General features: G+C 34.6%; 2 long non-coding RNA genes across 2 annotated transcripts; both read right to left on the bottom strand.

The window, feature by feature from the left end:
- Positions 1–5,610: 5,610 nt before the first annotated feature.
- On the bottom strand, positions 5,611–6,336 carry LOC148591882 (uncharacterized). Its single transcript, XR_015914007.1, has 2 exons — positions 6,304–6,336; positions 5,611–5,724 (listed from the first exon to the last, which is right to left on the bottom strand). It is a non-coding gene; the product is annotated as an uncharacterized LOC148591882 (long non-coding RNA).
- A 644-nt stretch (positions 6,337–6,980) lies between these two features.
- Positions 6,981–11,048, bottom strand: LOC148591881 (uncharacterized). The gene is made up of 3 exons (XR_015914006.1): positions 11,022–11,048; positions 7,779–7,895; positions 6,981–7,067 (listed from the first exon to the last, which is right to left on the bottom strand). It is a non-coding gene; the product is annotated as an uncharacterized LOC148591881 (long non-coding RNA).
- Between the last annotated feature and the right edge of the window lie 464 nt (positions 11,049–11,512).

Here is an 11,512-nt window from a genome sequence, read left to right as displayed (position 1 = left end):
AGGTAATTTCAAAACTGCATTTTCAAGAATTTATGCCTACCTTACATATTCACTTGCTATTTTGGTTATTTCTTTAACTCAGAAACCTCACCTGAGTCCTGAATATTAGTTTGATCGTACTACAATTTTATCGTGGCAAAATTCCTCCTTTCAGTGGGGTCACCATTCTATAGTCCATATTGTTTTTATTGTAAGCATCAATTTCACAAATTAATACAAACTATGCTTTTAATCAGATTTCTGGAAAAACACTACAGCTACTATGTGCCTGGTAGGATGAAAAAAAAAAAAAAACAGAAACAAATATTGGGTTGGTGTTTTTTTGTTTGCAACCGGTTGATTGGGATTTAGAGATAGGCACAGAAAGAGAAAGGTCAATGAAGTTAGAAAATAAATACTTGAACAAGTTTCTAATTCACAGCCTGCATCTGCTTGCAGTTAAGAAATAAAGTTTACAAAATACTGAAGAAATGTATTTCTGTTCAAACAAGAAAAATGGAATTCACTTGAACTTTTGCAAAAAGAGAGTGAAAAAAGAATCCTGATCTTTTAAAGACAGATCAAACAGCTCTCTGACTTGATTGTTCTGTCAACTGAATGTAAGAGCATTCTGATGACGGTGATCTTGGCTTTCTACACACCACTTTTCCTCTCTTAAATGCTTTCTTTCCCCACCCAAGTTATTTCCTGTTCTTTCTAGAAGTTTGCAATTGAAAGTGTCGAGAGGATTTTATGCATTTCTTTGCTGATGGTGAGTATTTTGTCTGTCAGGCAATGCTGTGTCTTTTGGCTTCATCTTGTCCTTCAACGGATATATAATTTTTTTGTTTTTCAAGAATTATTATTTTATGACATGAAATCTCTGTTTATTAAAACCTTTGATTTATGTGGGTTTTGCTATCTTACCCATCTGCAATTACTACAGAATTGTCACATAGATATTTTTCTTCCTAAAGTGAGAAGAGGAAGAGTTGTGAGCTATGTGAGCTATGACAACATTTAGAACAGAGACTTTCAATGCAGCTTGGGCACTGCACTACTGCACTTCAACCATGTGGCCTTTAGTGCCGTTTTGGGGAATCTGTTCTACTTTTGGTTGCTGACATGCCAGTGAGAATTTTGTTTTCTTTTACTACCATTTTATCTAGGGAACTTCATACCAAATATTTTCCAATTATCATACTTGAGAGACAGCATAAAATTAAGAGCTTCTGTATTCTCTCTCTATATATCTCCAGTCAGGTCTAAAGTACCTTTGAAACAAAATATATATATTTTTTGATATTTTTACTGATTAGCTGGTTATTTGTCTCCATCATGTTGCTATATTTCCTAGTTGAATCAGTCTGAAAAGTACCCAGGCATTTTTATCTGTTAAGATGGAAAAAAAATCCAATTATATGTTCATTTGAAGTTGTTTAATTTCACGTGTTACTAATTCGGAGTGTTTTTCCCTTATTACATACTCAGAAGAGCTTAACATGTTAAGTTCTTTCAACTGAAATTCAACCAGTAAGCAATTTTTTATAAATCTAAAGTAATTTCAAGTCATTTGAACAATGAAGCACAGATTACATGATGGGAAGTCTCCAGTGTACATCTGCTCAGTACTTTAAACTCCTATCTTTTCAGAAAAATAAAAAAATAAAGGACTTGTTTTTCATAGTTATATATATGGTCATATTAAAAATCCACATGTAGTAGAGGAATGGCACTGAATGCTATGAATATTCAGTGCCATGCTCTTGGAGAAAATACAGATAAATAAATAGATAGATAAATAAATCAAGCATGTACAATCTTGCCTATATTAAGCACACAGATAATGCAACTGTATAATGGAGTGATCTCAGATGGCCATTTCTCCAGGTAAAATTCTCAAGTATATCTAAGGATGACTGAGTTGTACTAAATCCTATGAAGCTTTTAAAAACACTGAATATCATCTTTTTTTCCGTTTGTCATCGTAACTGATTTGGGATTGTCAATGTGGCAGAAAACCAATTGCATAAACTAATCTGAATTTGCATAAAACAAATCTGGCACTCTTTTGCATGTATTTGTGTCCTTTTCCGTGTGTTTGTCTTCTTTAAGTCTTCCACTCAAAACCAAGGGCTGAACATACGAGAATGTCAAACTTATAACCAACCTGCCTTTCTTGCTCTCCTCATATTTCCATAAGATACCTTTTTCATACAAAGCAAACCACGATTTGGCTACAAAGTACAAAAGAAACCCTGGTTTTGGAGGTACTGTTTCAGGACCACTGCCCTTAATCCATGCTATATTACAAAGAAATAGGAAAGAGTGTAAAACCGAATTAGCTTTCCTTATGCCTAAATAGAACAATATGTATGACTGCAAACTTATACGATTTAGCTAACTATAACAAAAACAGAGGCTTGTAACATGTAGAAATCAAGAGTGCCACAATCAAAATCATCACCGTCAGGTATAATATTACCTTGCCTAGAAGCATTATCTAAGTGCCTACTGAAGCATATTTAACCAATAGGAGTATATAAGTATTTTGCACCACTGTGATACCATATCCAGAAACAATATATAAATATGTTATATATGTGTCTGAGCAATGTGACCACTGAAGGGACACACAAAGTTCTGTACAGTTGTACTGTAAGCATGCCCCCCCCAAAAAAGGTGCAGATAAGGAGCAGTGAGGGTGCTTCTTAACACTTCTTGAAAGTGAGTGTGACAGACCACTGGAACAGGCTGCTCAGAGAGGTTGTGGAGTCAAAACCCACTTGGATGCCACCCTGTGCCACATGCTCTAGGTGACCCTGCATGTGCAGCGGGGTTGGACTACATGATCTCTAAAGGTCCCTTCCAACCTTAAGCATTCTATGATTCTATGACTGTGTTAAAAGCCTTGCTGAAATCGAGGCAGACAACATCCATGACTTTCCTCTCATCCATCCAGCCTGTCATCCCATTGTACAAGGCTATCAGGTTCATCAGACATGCCTTTCCCTTGGTGAATCCATGCTGACTACTCCTGATCACTTTCTTTTCCTTGACATACCTAGAGATGGTCTCTAGGATGAGCTGCTCCATCACCTTTCCAGAGAAGAAGGTGAGGCTGACTGGCCTGCAGTTTTCCAGGTCTTCCCTCTTGCCCTTTTTGAAGACTGGAGTGATGCTGGCTTTCTTCCAGTCCTCCGGTACCTCTCCTGCTCTCCATGACCTCTCGAAGATGATGGAGAGTGGCTCAGCAATAATCCCCGCCAGCTCTCTAAGCACTCTTGTGTGCTGTTCCATGTGTGTTCAGTTTGCCTAAATAATCTATAACCCAATTCTCCTCAACGATGGAAAGTCTTCCTCTCTCCAGGTTTTCTGTTTTGTCTCTGGTCCCTGTAGTTCACGGTGACCATCCTTGGCAGTAAAGACAGAAGCAAATAAGGCATTTAGTAACTCTTCCTTCTCTGTCACCAAGGCCCCCCCCCCCCCCCCCCCCCATTCAGCAGCGGACCAACATTTTCCCTAGTCTTCCTCTTGGTGCTGGTGTATTTATAGAAGCCCTTCCTATTGTTCCTGGCACTTCTTGCTACCTCTAATTCCACAGGGGCCTTGGCTTTCCTCATTGCATCCCTGCATTCCTTGACAATGTTCCTATATTGTTCCCATCTTAGAATAAACATTTCTTACTTTTAATGAGAAGTTTGTTCGTTCTTTGTGTCAAAGGATAAAGGCTTACATGATTCAGATACTGAACAATAATTCTTTGAAAAATTTCAGCAGAAACTCAAGGCAAAAAGTCTGTATGAGTTTTCTTAGAATACTTTCATTTTCTGAACAAGATTTACAACAGGGCATGCAGATGCATTTAATAATTTACTTCATAATACATTCTGTGCTGACAGAAGTGTAACAAAAGTATTAAGTTTCCAGGATTTAGTCAAAAAGTGAGAGCATATTCAATAAATTAGAGCTTTACTGTTAATAGTGTTAATGTTACGTTTCCAACGGCTATCAAGCTACAGTGATTAATTGCAGCACCACATTTACATCTATTTAGACTTTAACACTATTTCTATGTAAGGTTCAAAACTGTTCATTATAATTTCTCCCACAATTGTGAGCCTAGAGAGTTAAAGGTTATGAATCAGACTTGTAGTTTAATTATAAACCGACTAAAGTGCAGAAGGAAAAGAAAATGCTAGCAAGACAAACAGAATCTAAGCACAAGCAACTTATGTCAGCATAACTCTGACAAGTGCTCCTGAAAAATTGGTGAAGTCTGTTGTCCAAAAATAATAAAAAAAGAAGTAAAAAAGGCTGGACAAGATGCAGCTACTTACTGAGGTTGAACATTTTCATTCATAAAAACAGCACATAACTGAGACACAACTGCCTTCCTGCAGGAGCTCTCAATATTTAACAATAAATCTCTCCTTTCTGTGAAAAGTAAAGAATTCTGAATGTGTTAGGAACTGAGAGTATTCCATTTAAAAAAAAACATGAATCTGAATTATTGATTTTATATCTCATTTCACGGAAGAGATAGTAAAGACTACCTTGAAAAGAGGAAACTGTCCTCCAAGGACTGCTGTGAATAAGTTCATCAAACAAGCAATAGCAGCTTTTCAAACTACAAGAGCAGTTCTTTTACAATTAACAACTAGTTATAAGGTTACTCTAAAACATGACACATATTGCTGTCTTCATCCAAAAGAAAGAGAAATACACCGTCATCAAACACAGATGTGTCACCCGTTTCAATACAGCATACATTAACCATGAGCCAAAGTGTCAAAAAACAAAACAAACAAAAAAACATAGTAATGAAAAGGTTTACAGCATACAAATAGAATACTTAGAATATCACTTTGGTGCTCTGCGGGAAGATTTTAAGGTTTTGACCTGGCCTGCATACAAACTGACAGTGGATAAAACAATAGCAGTTAATAGCCAAAGACTGACAACAGAAGCTGAGAAAAACAAATCTTCTGTGCTTTGAAAGATCTCAATTATGCTAGATTACTGAATATTTAATGGTAGACCAACGATCTGTGGCAGAATATCCTGGTTGGCAGTGAACATAACATCTTAAATAAGGTCACAGTTCCATTGTGCAGTGCTGCAATTTATGTTGTTAACAATCAACAATTGCTTGTTAACACTTGCTTGTTAACAGTCAAAGCATGCTCTTCTATTTCAGTTGATATTCCGTCTGATAGCACTTCTTCCTGCTTCTTGCAGATTTCCTTTATTACTATTGCTTCATTATAAATCAGTGATTGTCTGAAATGTGGTATTCACATTGATTTCTTTTACCAGCATGCAAGACTGCAATATTACACATGAACAATGGGTAATTTTAAAATGTCATCAGCATATCACGTTCTTGTACACTAATGTAGAATGGTCTCCCAAAGATGAAGGAATGTAGACCTGGTTTAATCTTCTCAGCTCAAGCCATTATTATGTTAAGATCGCCCTCTGCTGTTAGGTCAAGGTCTATCTTTAAACTCCAAAGAGACTTAAAAGGCCTTTTTCCTTTTTGCCTGCAAGAAAGATGAGAATTTTTGAAGCTGGATTACATCAAAAAGAACATAATTTCCTACAGTCTATTTTCTATTACTTATTCACTTACGTGTCATCCTCTATGTATTTTATTAAAGTTAAGGCTTTTCTGTGAAGGACTAGCAGAAATTGTGCAAGAAAAGTACTCCTCAGAGATAAGCCTGGTTTCAGGTGAAAGATCTGTTAAAAATTACACCAGAAAATTAGCTGTATACAGAAATCAAACTATGGAATATAAAGAAATAGTGTGCAAATGTGACAAACAGGTTCCTAATACGCAAAACAAACAAACTAACATTGGATTCATACATACACATTCTTACTGCTCTAACTGTTCAAAGATAGTATGTTAAGCTGTTTCACATTTCAATTGATATTTGAGTTGTATTTTCCTTTTTAAAATTATCTGAAGTGAATCTCAGGTATCTTTTCTAATGCTGAAATTCCAGACATTGTTGCATAGTAATAGAAAAATGTGCGCTGTTTTTCATAGATAATAAAACTAAGACTAGTAAGTCACCATTATCCCAATTTTCAAATTAAGTTGAAATATTTTCAAAGATATCTGTGCTAGTAACCAGACATTTTAAATGACCATTGTTAGAAGTTTCTCTCTAGCAGTACAGAAAGGAATAGCAGTAGGAATGTAAAACGGAGCTACCTGACAAGAAAAAAAACTATTTGCATTGAATTATTTATTGCTAGAGCCCAAAGTACTGATGTTAAGCTCTCCTTCTTTTTGAAAATGAAACCATTTACCTGATCCAGGAAGGCTTTTACTAACGTATTTCGTTTGCAACGAAAGCAAAAAAAAACATGTAAGGCAATGCCATGAAGAGACACTACACATTTCTGTACATGAACGGCATTACCATTTATGGTCTGGCAGAAATTAAGTGAACTCCATTGTAGTGAACGATAATCCTGCTATTTTTAAGGGTAACAAAAAACCTCTATGCCTTATTTTTTTGCCATGCAAAATGAACCAAAAACAGAAAAGCCATCAGGCCTTGTCAAATACACTTTGTCCTAATATATTCCTTTTAAAATGAGGCAACAAAATGAACAAAACACTGTTTGAAGCGTCACTGAAAATGAATTTCAGTAACATTTAATGCAGCAAGACTACTGACAGAACCAGGAAAATCCAAAAGATGAAGACCAAGTACCACAGTTGAAGTAGTTTCGTGCAACAGCAAGCCCCAATCCTGTACTTTATTGAAAAGCTTTATACTGATATTCTCTCAACCCATAACAAATAACTTTGAGAGCCGTGACAGCACATACAAATCAGGTGTGAAACTCTCATCTGTGTGGATAATAGGATCCTGAGACATCTCTTCATCTGAATTAGCTCTCCAAAATGCTGACAACTCAGATCTCATGTATCGTCGTTGCTTATAGATGTGTTCATGACAAGGCGGCATCTGCTTCACTGTATTGACATCTACATCTATATGTGTAGTGGGATATGGAGCATACATTACTTGACGGAAGGGCAACACAAAGCTTCCTGTTGCATCCTGTTATCGTGAAAAAAAATAGTCACTCTTTTGAAAAAACAAAGCTATAGTGAAATCAAACAACATTAAAACATCATTCCTACAGTTTAAATGACATTTGTTTAGACATATTTCACTTGACAAAACTGGTGACAGTAAGCCCAGTAAAACGTCCTAGAGTAATGGATGATTCCCTTTAGGTCATGATGAGAAAACAGGTCTTGAGTTAATTTGTTTATTTCATTTCATTATTACATGACCCGCTTCTTGATTCCATTAAGAATTCAGTATTATACTTATCTGACATATTTAGGCTAATGTGACAGACTTACCAAAGCAAGGAGCACTACTTTTCTATATATCTGCACTCATTGTTACAGTCCTTTTAAAATGCTTGGAAACTATAGGATTGGGTTTTGCTATAATACAAAACCAGTGCATGTTAGAATCTAAGCTACCTCAAGCAGGAAAAAGAAAATTATTATTGCACCCCAGATATATATTTCTTTTTCAGGAAAAAGAAATATGTAACTCGTAGAAAAGACAGTTTGTAATTTTAACATACAGATAGTGAAAGGGATACCTTTAGCACTAGGAAACAATGAATGAAAGACAATAAATTTCTCTAGGCAAGAATGTAAAAATGTCACATATTAGATACGCATACACATATACACAAGCTGGGTAATGATCTTAAGCTATTGCATAATAAAATTTGCCTAATGGACTTACTTTGAGTAATCCTTGAACAAAAAGTCCTGACTCATACTTGAAAGATGATTCATTTCTACAGAGTCTGGAACATTTCCGTTCTGATGGCGTAAGAAACAGACACAATGTTCTCACAATCTGCATTTTAAAAATTGTTTTAAAACTGTGTTAAAAATAGTTTTGTAAAGACAAGAAAAATTAAAGACTAAGTTGATCCTGAAAAACAATTTTTGACTAGAACATACTACATATTTCAAATGCTAATTTTTTTAGAAGACCCAGAAATAAAATGGGAGAGTAGTAACACACTTGAATTATAAAGACATAAGCCATATTATCCCAATTTCCTATTAAATGAGTAAAACTCTACACCTTTTGCCAAAACTCTCTTAGCCAACTACATAGGGCAAATCACTTTTGCTGTGTCTTCCTATTACTTAAAAATGAGTTACTATGATTACTTTTCTGGCTCATTTAGGCTTGTTAATTGCTGCATACTGAAACACTAGCTATTCTCTCCAATAGACAAAGTTATTTTTTTAAACAATAAACATCCATGCTTATTATGTTTCCTCAATGTTATTTCCTTAAGATCTCTATCAAAAGTAAAAAATGTTTTTCATTAACCTTTTGCATACACCTATCCTGCAACAACTAAAAGTAATCTTCAAATATTAGCACATATTCCATGGTACTAATCTTAACTACAGTCTTAAACTGTAATTTCTTGTCTATCTGTGTTTGGGAAGGCCCTATCCTTGCTCAGTATCTTTAACACCACCAATGCCATGCTACTTTCTGACAGAATCTATTTGATGCTTTGCAACAGGTATTTTAGTTATAAAGCAAGCTAGAGAAAGCATTTTCTTTAGAATAGATGCACCATGACAAAATGAGCACAAGAACACAGTAACAACAAGGACTTGTATAGAATTTATATCTATATCAATGTATATCTATCTATTGATTTATATCAAATACCAATATTGCCCTGGATATATATTGAAACTCACATTGTTCCAGACTTTTTTTTTTCTCTCAAACATCTAGCTTATCAATATACATTTTTTAAAACTGTCCTAACTATTTAAGCCTTTAATATCTAATATCCCTGGAACAATACTTACTAATTATATTTAGCAAATTTCATCTAAGAATTGATCATTTTCTTTTCTCCAGTTATCTGTATCTCATGAACAGAACGTCAAGTGTTAGTATGCGTTTGATTGGGAGTAGTTTATCATCACTCTCAATACACACAAAACAGCTTCTTTCTTTCACATTTTTTAAAAATATCACAAAGTACTTATTTTAAAACAGGTTTACTCAAGAAGACCTTTTTTTTTTTCTAAACTTTTAAAAAAGGAATATATTGCAGAGTAGCTAATATACAGTTACTTACCAAATCTATAACATATTCAATAGGCCGAGTATTCTTTTTATTTTATGTTGAAGCAATACACACAGATACATTCACATATTTATCAAAAAAACACGAAAGTGAGAATTTCTGTAAATGGAAAGTCTTATGCTTACAAAATAAACTAGAACTGAACGAGCAGTACACCATAATTAAAAAAACATGATCGGAGAGAAAACTCCAATATAGAAAAATATTTTCTGTCAGGAAATGAATTTATTTGACCATACTGCTTCTCCACATGTATACTCCAGCAGCCATGTCACGGTCTAAGAACATGAAAATATTGTTACTACTCTGCAGAGAAAATACTCTGAGTAGTACCAGTGTCCTCATTAAACGTAATAGTATCTAATACCTGAAGGCTCTAGGATCGTATGTTTTTATAAAGCCCTTCTTTCCATTCCCACCTGCAGGGATATTCTGAATCAAACAGGCTTTAACATTAGAAGATTAAAGAGTGAAAGCAGAGAGGCAATTTAGTTAGTGACTTCCATTTACTTTTTAAAAAATAAAATCCATGATTTGTCTGTGCATATTTTGATTCAAGATTAACTTTGGTGAATTTATTAGAAAAGATGGAAAAATAGTCTAATTAAGTCCTCCTGGGTGGAGGGAAACCCTCCTGGGTGAAAGGCTGATATACTGCCATATGCCATAAATAGATAAGATTTTAGAAATATTTCAGTGGACTACAAACACAGATATATATCTTCCAGAAATTATTTTCAATTTATTTGAAACTAGCTTTATATGTAATCAGAAAGCTGTGTATAAAATTTGAGCTGGAAAACACTGAATAAAAAAAAAATCTTCCTTTAATTTTTCTTTTAAACACTTAGTAAATTTTAAAAAAGCATCAAAACTTCCCATATTTGTACAAAAAACATTACAAGAAAAAACAGAAAAGATAACAAATACTTAACCTGAACCAATATGAAATCAACAGATTTAGAAGAAAGTTAAAAAGTATTAATAAAATGGAGAAAAGGGTGACTATAAAAAAGGTAGTAATTTTATTGTTCCAAAATGACAGCCTCCAACGGTGAGTTCTGGATCATAGTGGTATATGTACATTTTACTATTCTCTACCAAGAAGTGCAGCTAATGCTGCCTGTTGTTTCTAGCCCTGGAAAGTTGCTAACATTAGGTCAGTTTTACACATGCTACAGCAAGTATGTTGAAATATGGTGTTTTTCTTGCAGTTTTAGGGGTCTACATTTGTGTTTTGCATCTCTTTGGCTCTTCTGAAAAGTTGAGTCAACTTAATTTAAGGGTCTAAGTCTGCAGTTATTTACAAATTAATTTCAAATAGATTGCAGACATAGGTATGCAAATATCTTGAAACTGATGGTACAGATGAAGATCCTAATAAGCTGCACATTCTGAGGAGTGTGTTTATAACTACAGTTGTGTATCTGTTTCATGAAACACAAGCAGTTCATGATGCAGAAGTATGTATTCCCCAGCACAGTAAAATTATGCAGATATCCATTTCTTAAAGTACATGGACAACACCTGTTGACCTGAGCTATGCAAGTCACACCAGAATGGTTCAATTCATATTTATAGCTAACAAACCTGATCTTAAAATCTCCAATTCATCCACTATTCCCTTATGAACAATATGAATAAAATTAAATATATTGCCTTGCTTAAAGTTGCCAGAAAACAACTTATAAGCCACTTTTCAAGCAGAATTGATAACTGTTAGAGTAACTAACTGAAGACAATTCCATAATGATATTCTCTCTCTCTTCAACCTCAGGTACATCTATAGGCAAATGACACATTAACACTCTTAACAATGGCCATTCCAGTTGGTTTGTTCAGAAGTGCATTACCTTATTCACTTTTTCTGCACTGCTTCCTAGAAACTACAGAACAACCACAGGTCTGCAAATGTGAACTAATTGCACTGCAAATAAAAACAGAACAGGTTAATACCTTTATAAATACTTTTAAAATATAATCATCACCATGATTCCACAGAATTAAGTCCCCAGTATAACTTTCAGATTTTAGCAACACTTACAGTTTTAGTCCAATTGATAGAAAAACCGGCAGACAAAATCTCCAAATATCACTTGGGTGCTAACCCAAACAGTCTCTGTATCGTAACTGTAGTATACCATCTACACCACTTCACCACCACTACAAAATAATTCACCTAAAATAGCAGAAGACATTAATAATAAAGGATTTGAAAGAATTTTGAAAGATGATTTATTTGATGGTTCTCATTTTCGAAAACTTTGTGTCAGATACCAGTTTTGGGACACTTGGTAGATGGACTGCCCTACTCTTGTTAACTACATGGACAAGAACACTTCAC

This window comes from Tinamus guttatus, unplaced genomic scaffold (genome assembly GCF_059628265.1).
Source record: "Tinamus guttatus ecotype Peru unplaced genomic scaffold, ASM5962826v1 Tinamus_guttatus_pri_ptg000682l, whole genome shotgun sequence".
NCBI classification, from domain to species: Eukaryota; Metazoa; Chordata; class Aves; order Tinamiformes; family Tinamidae; genus Tinamus; species Tinamus guttatus.
This window is presented reverse-complemented; position numbering and strand designations above follow the sequence as displayed.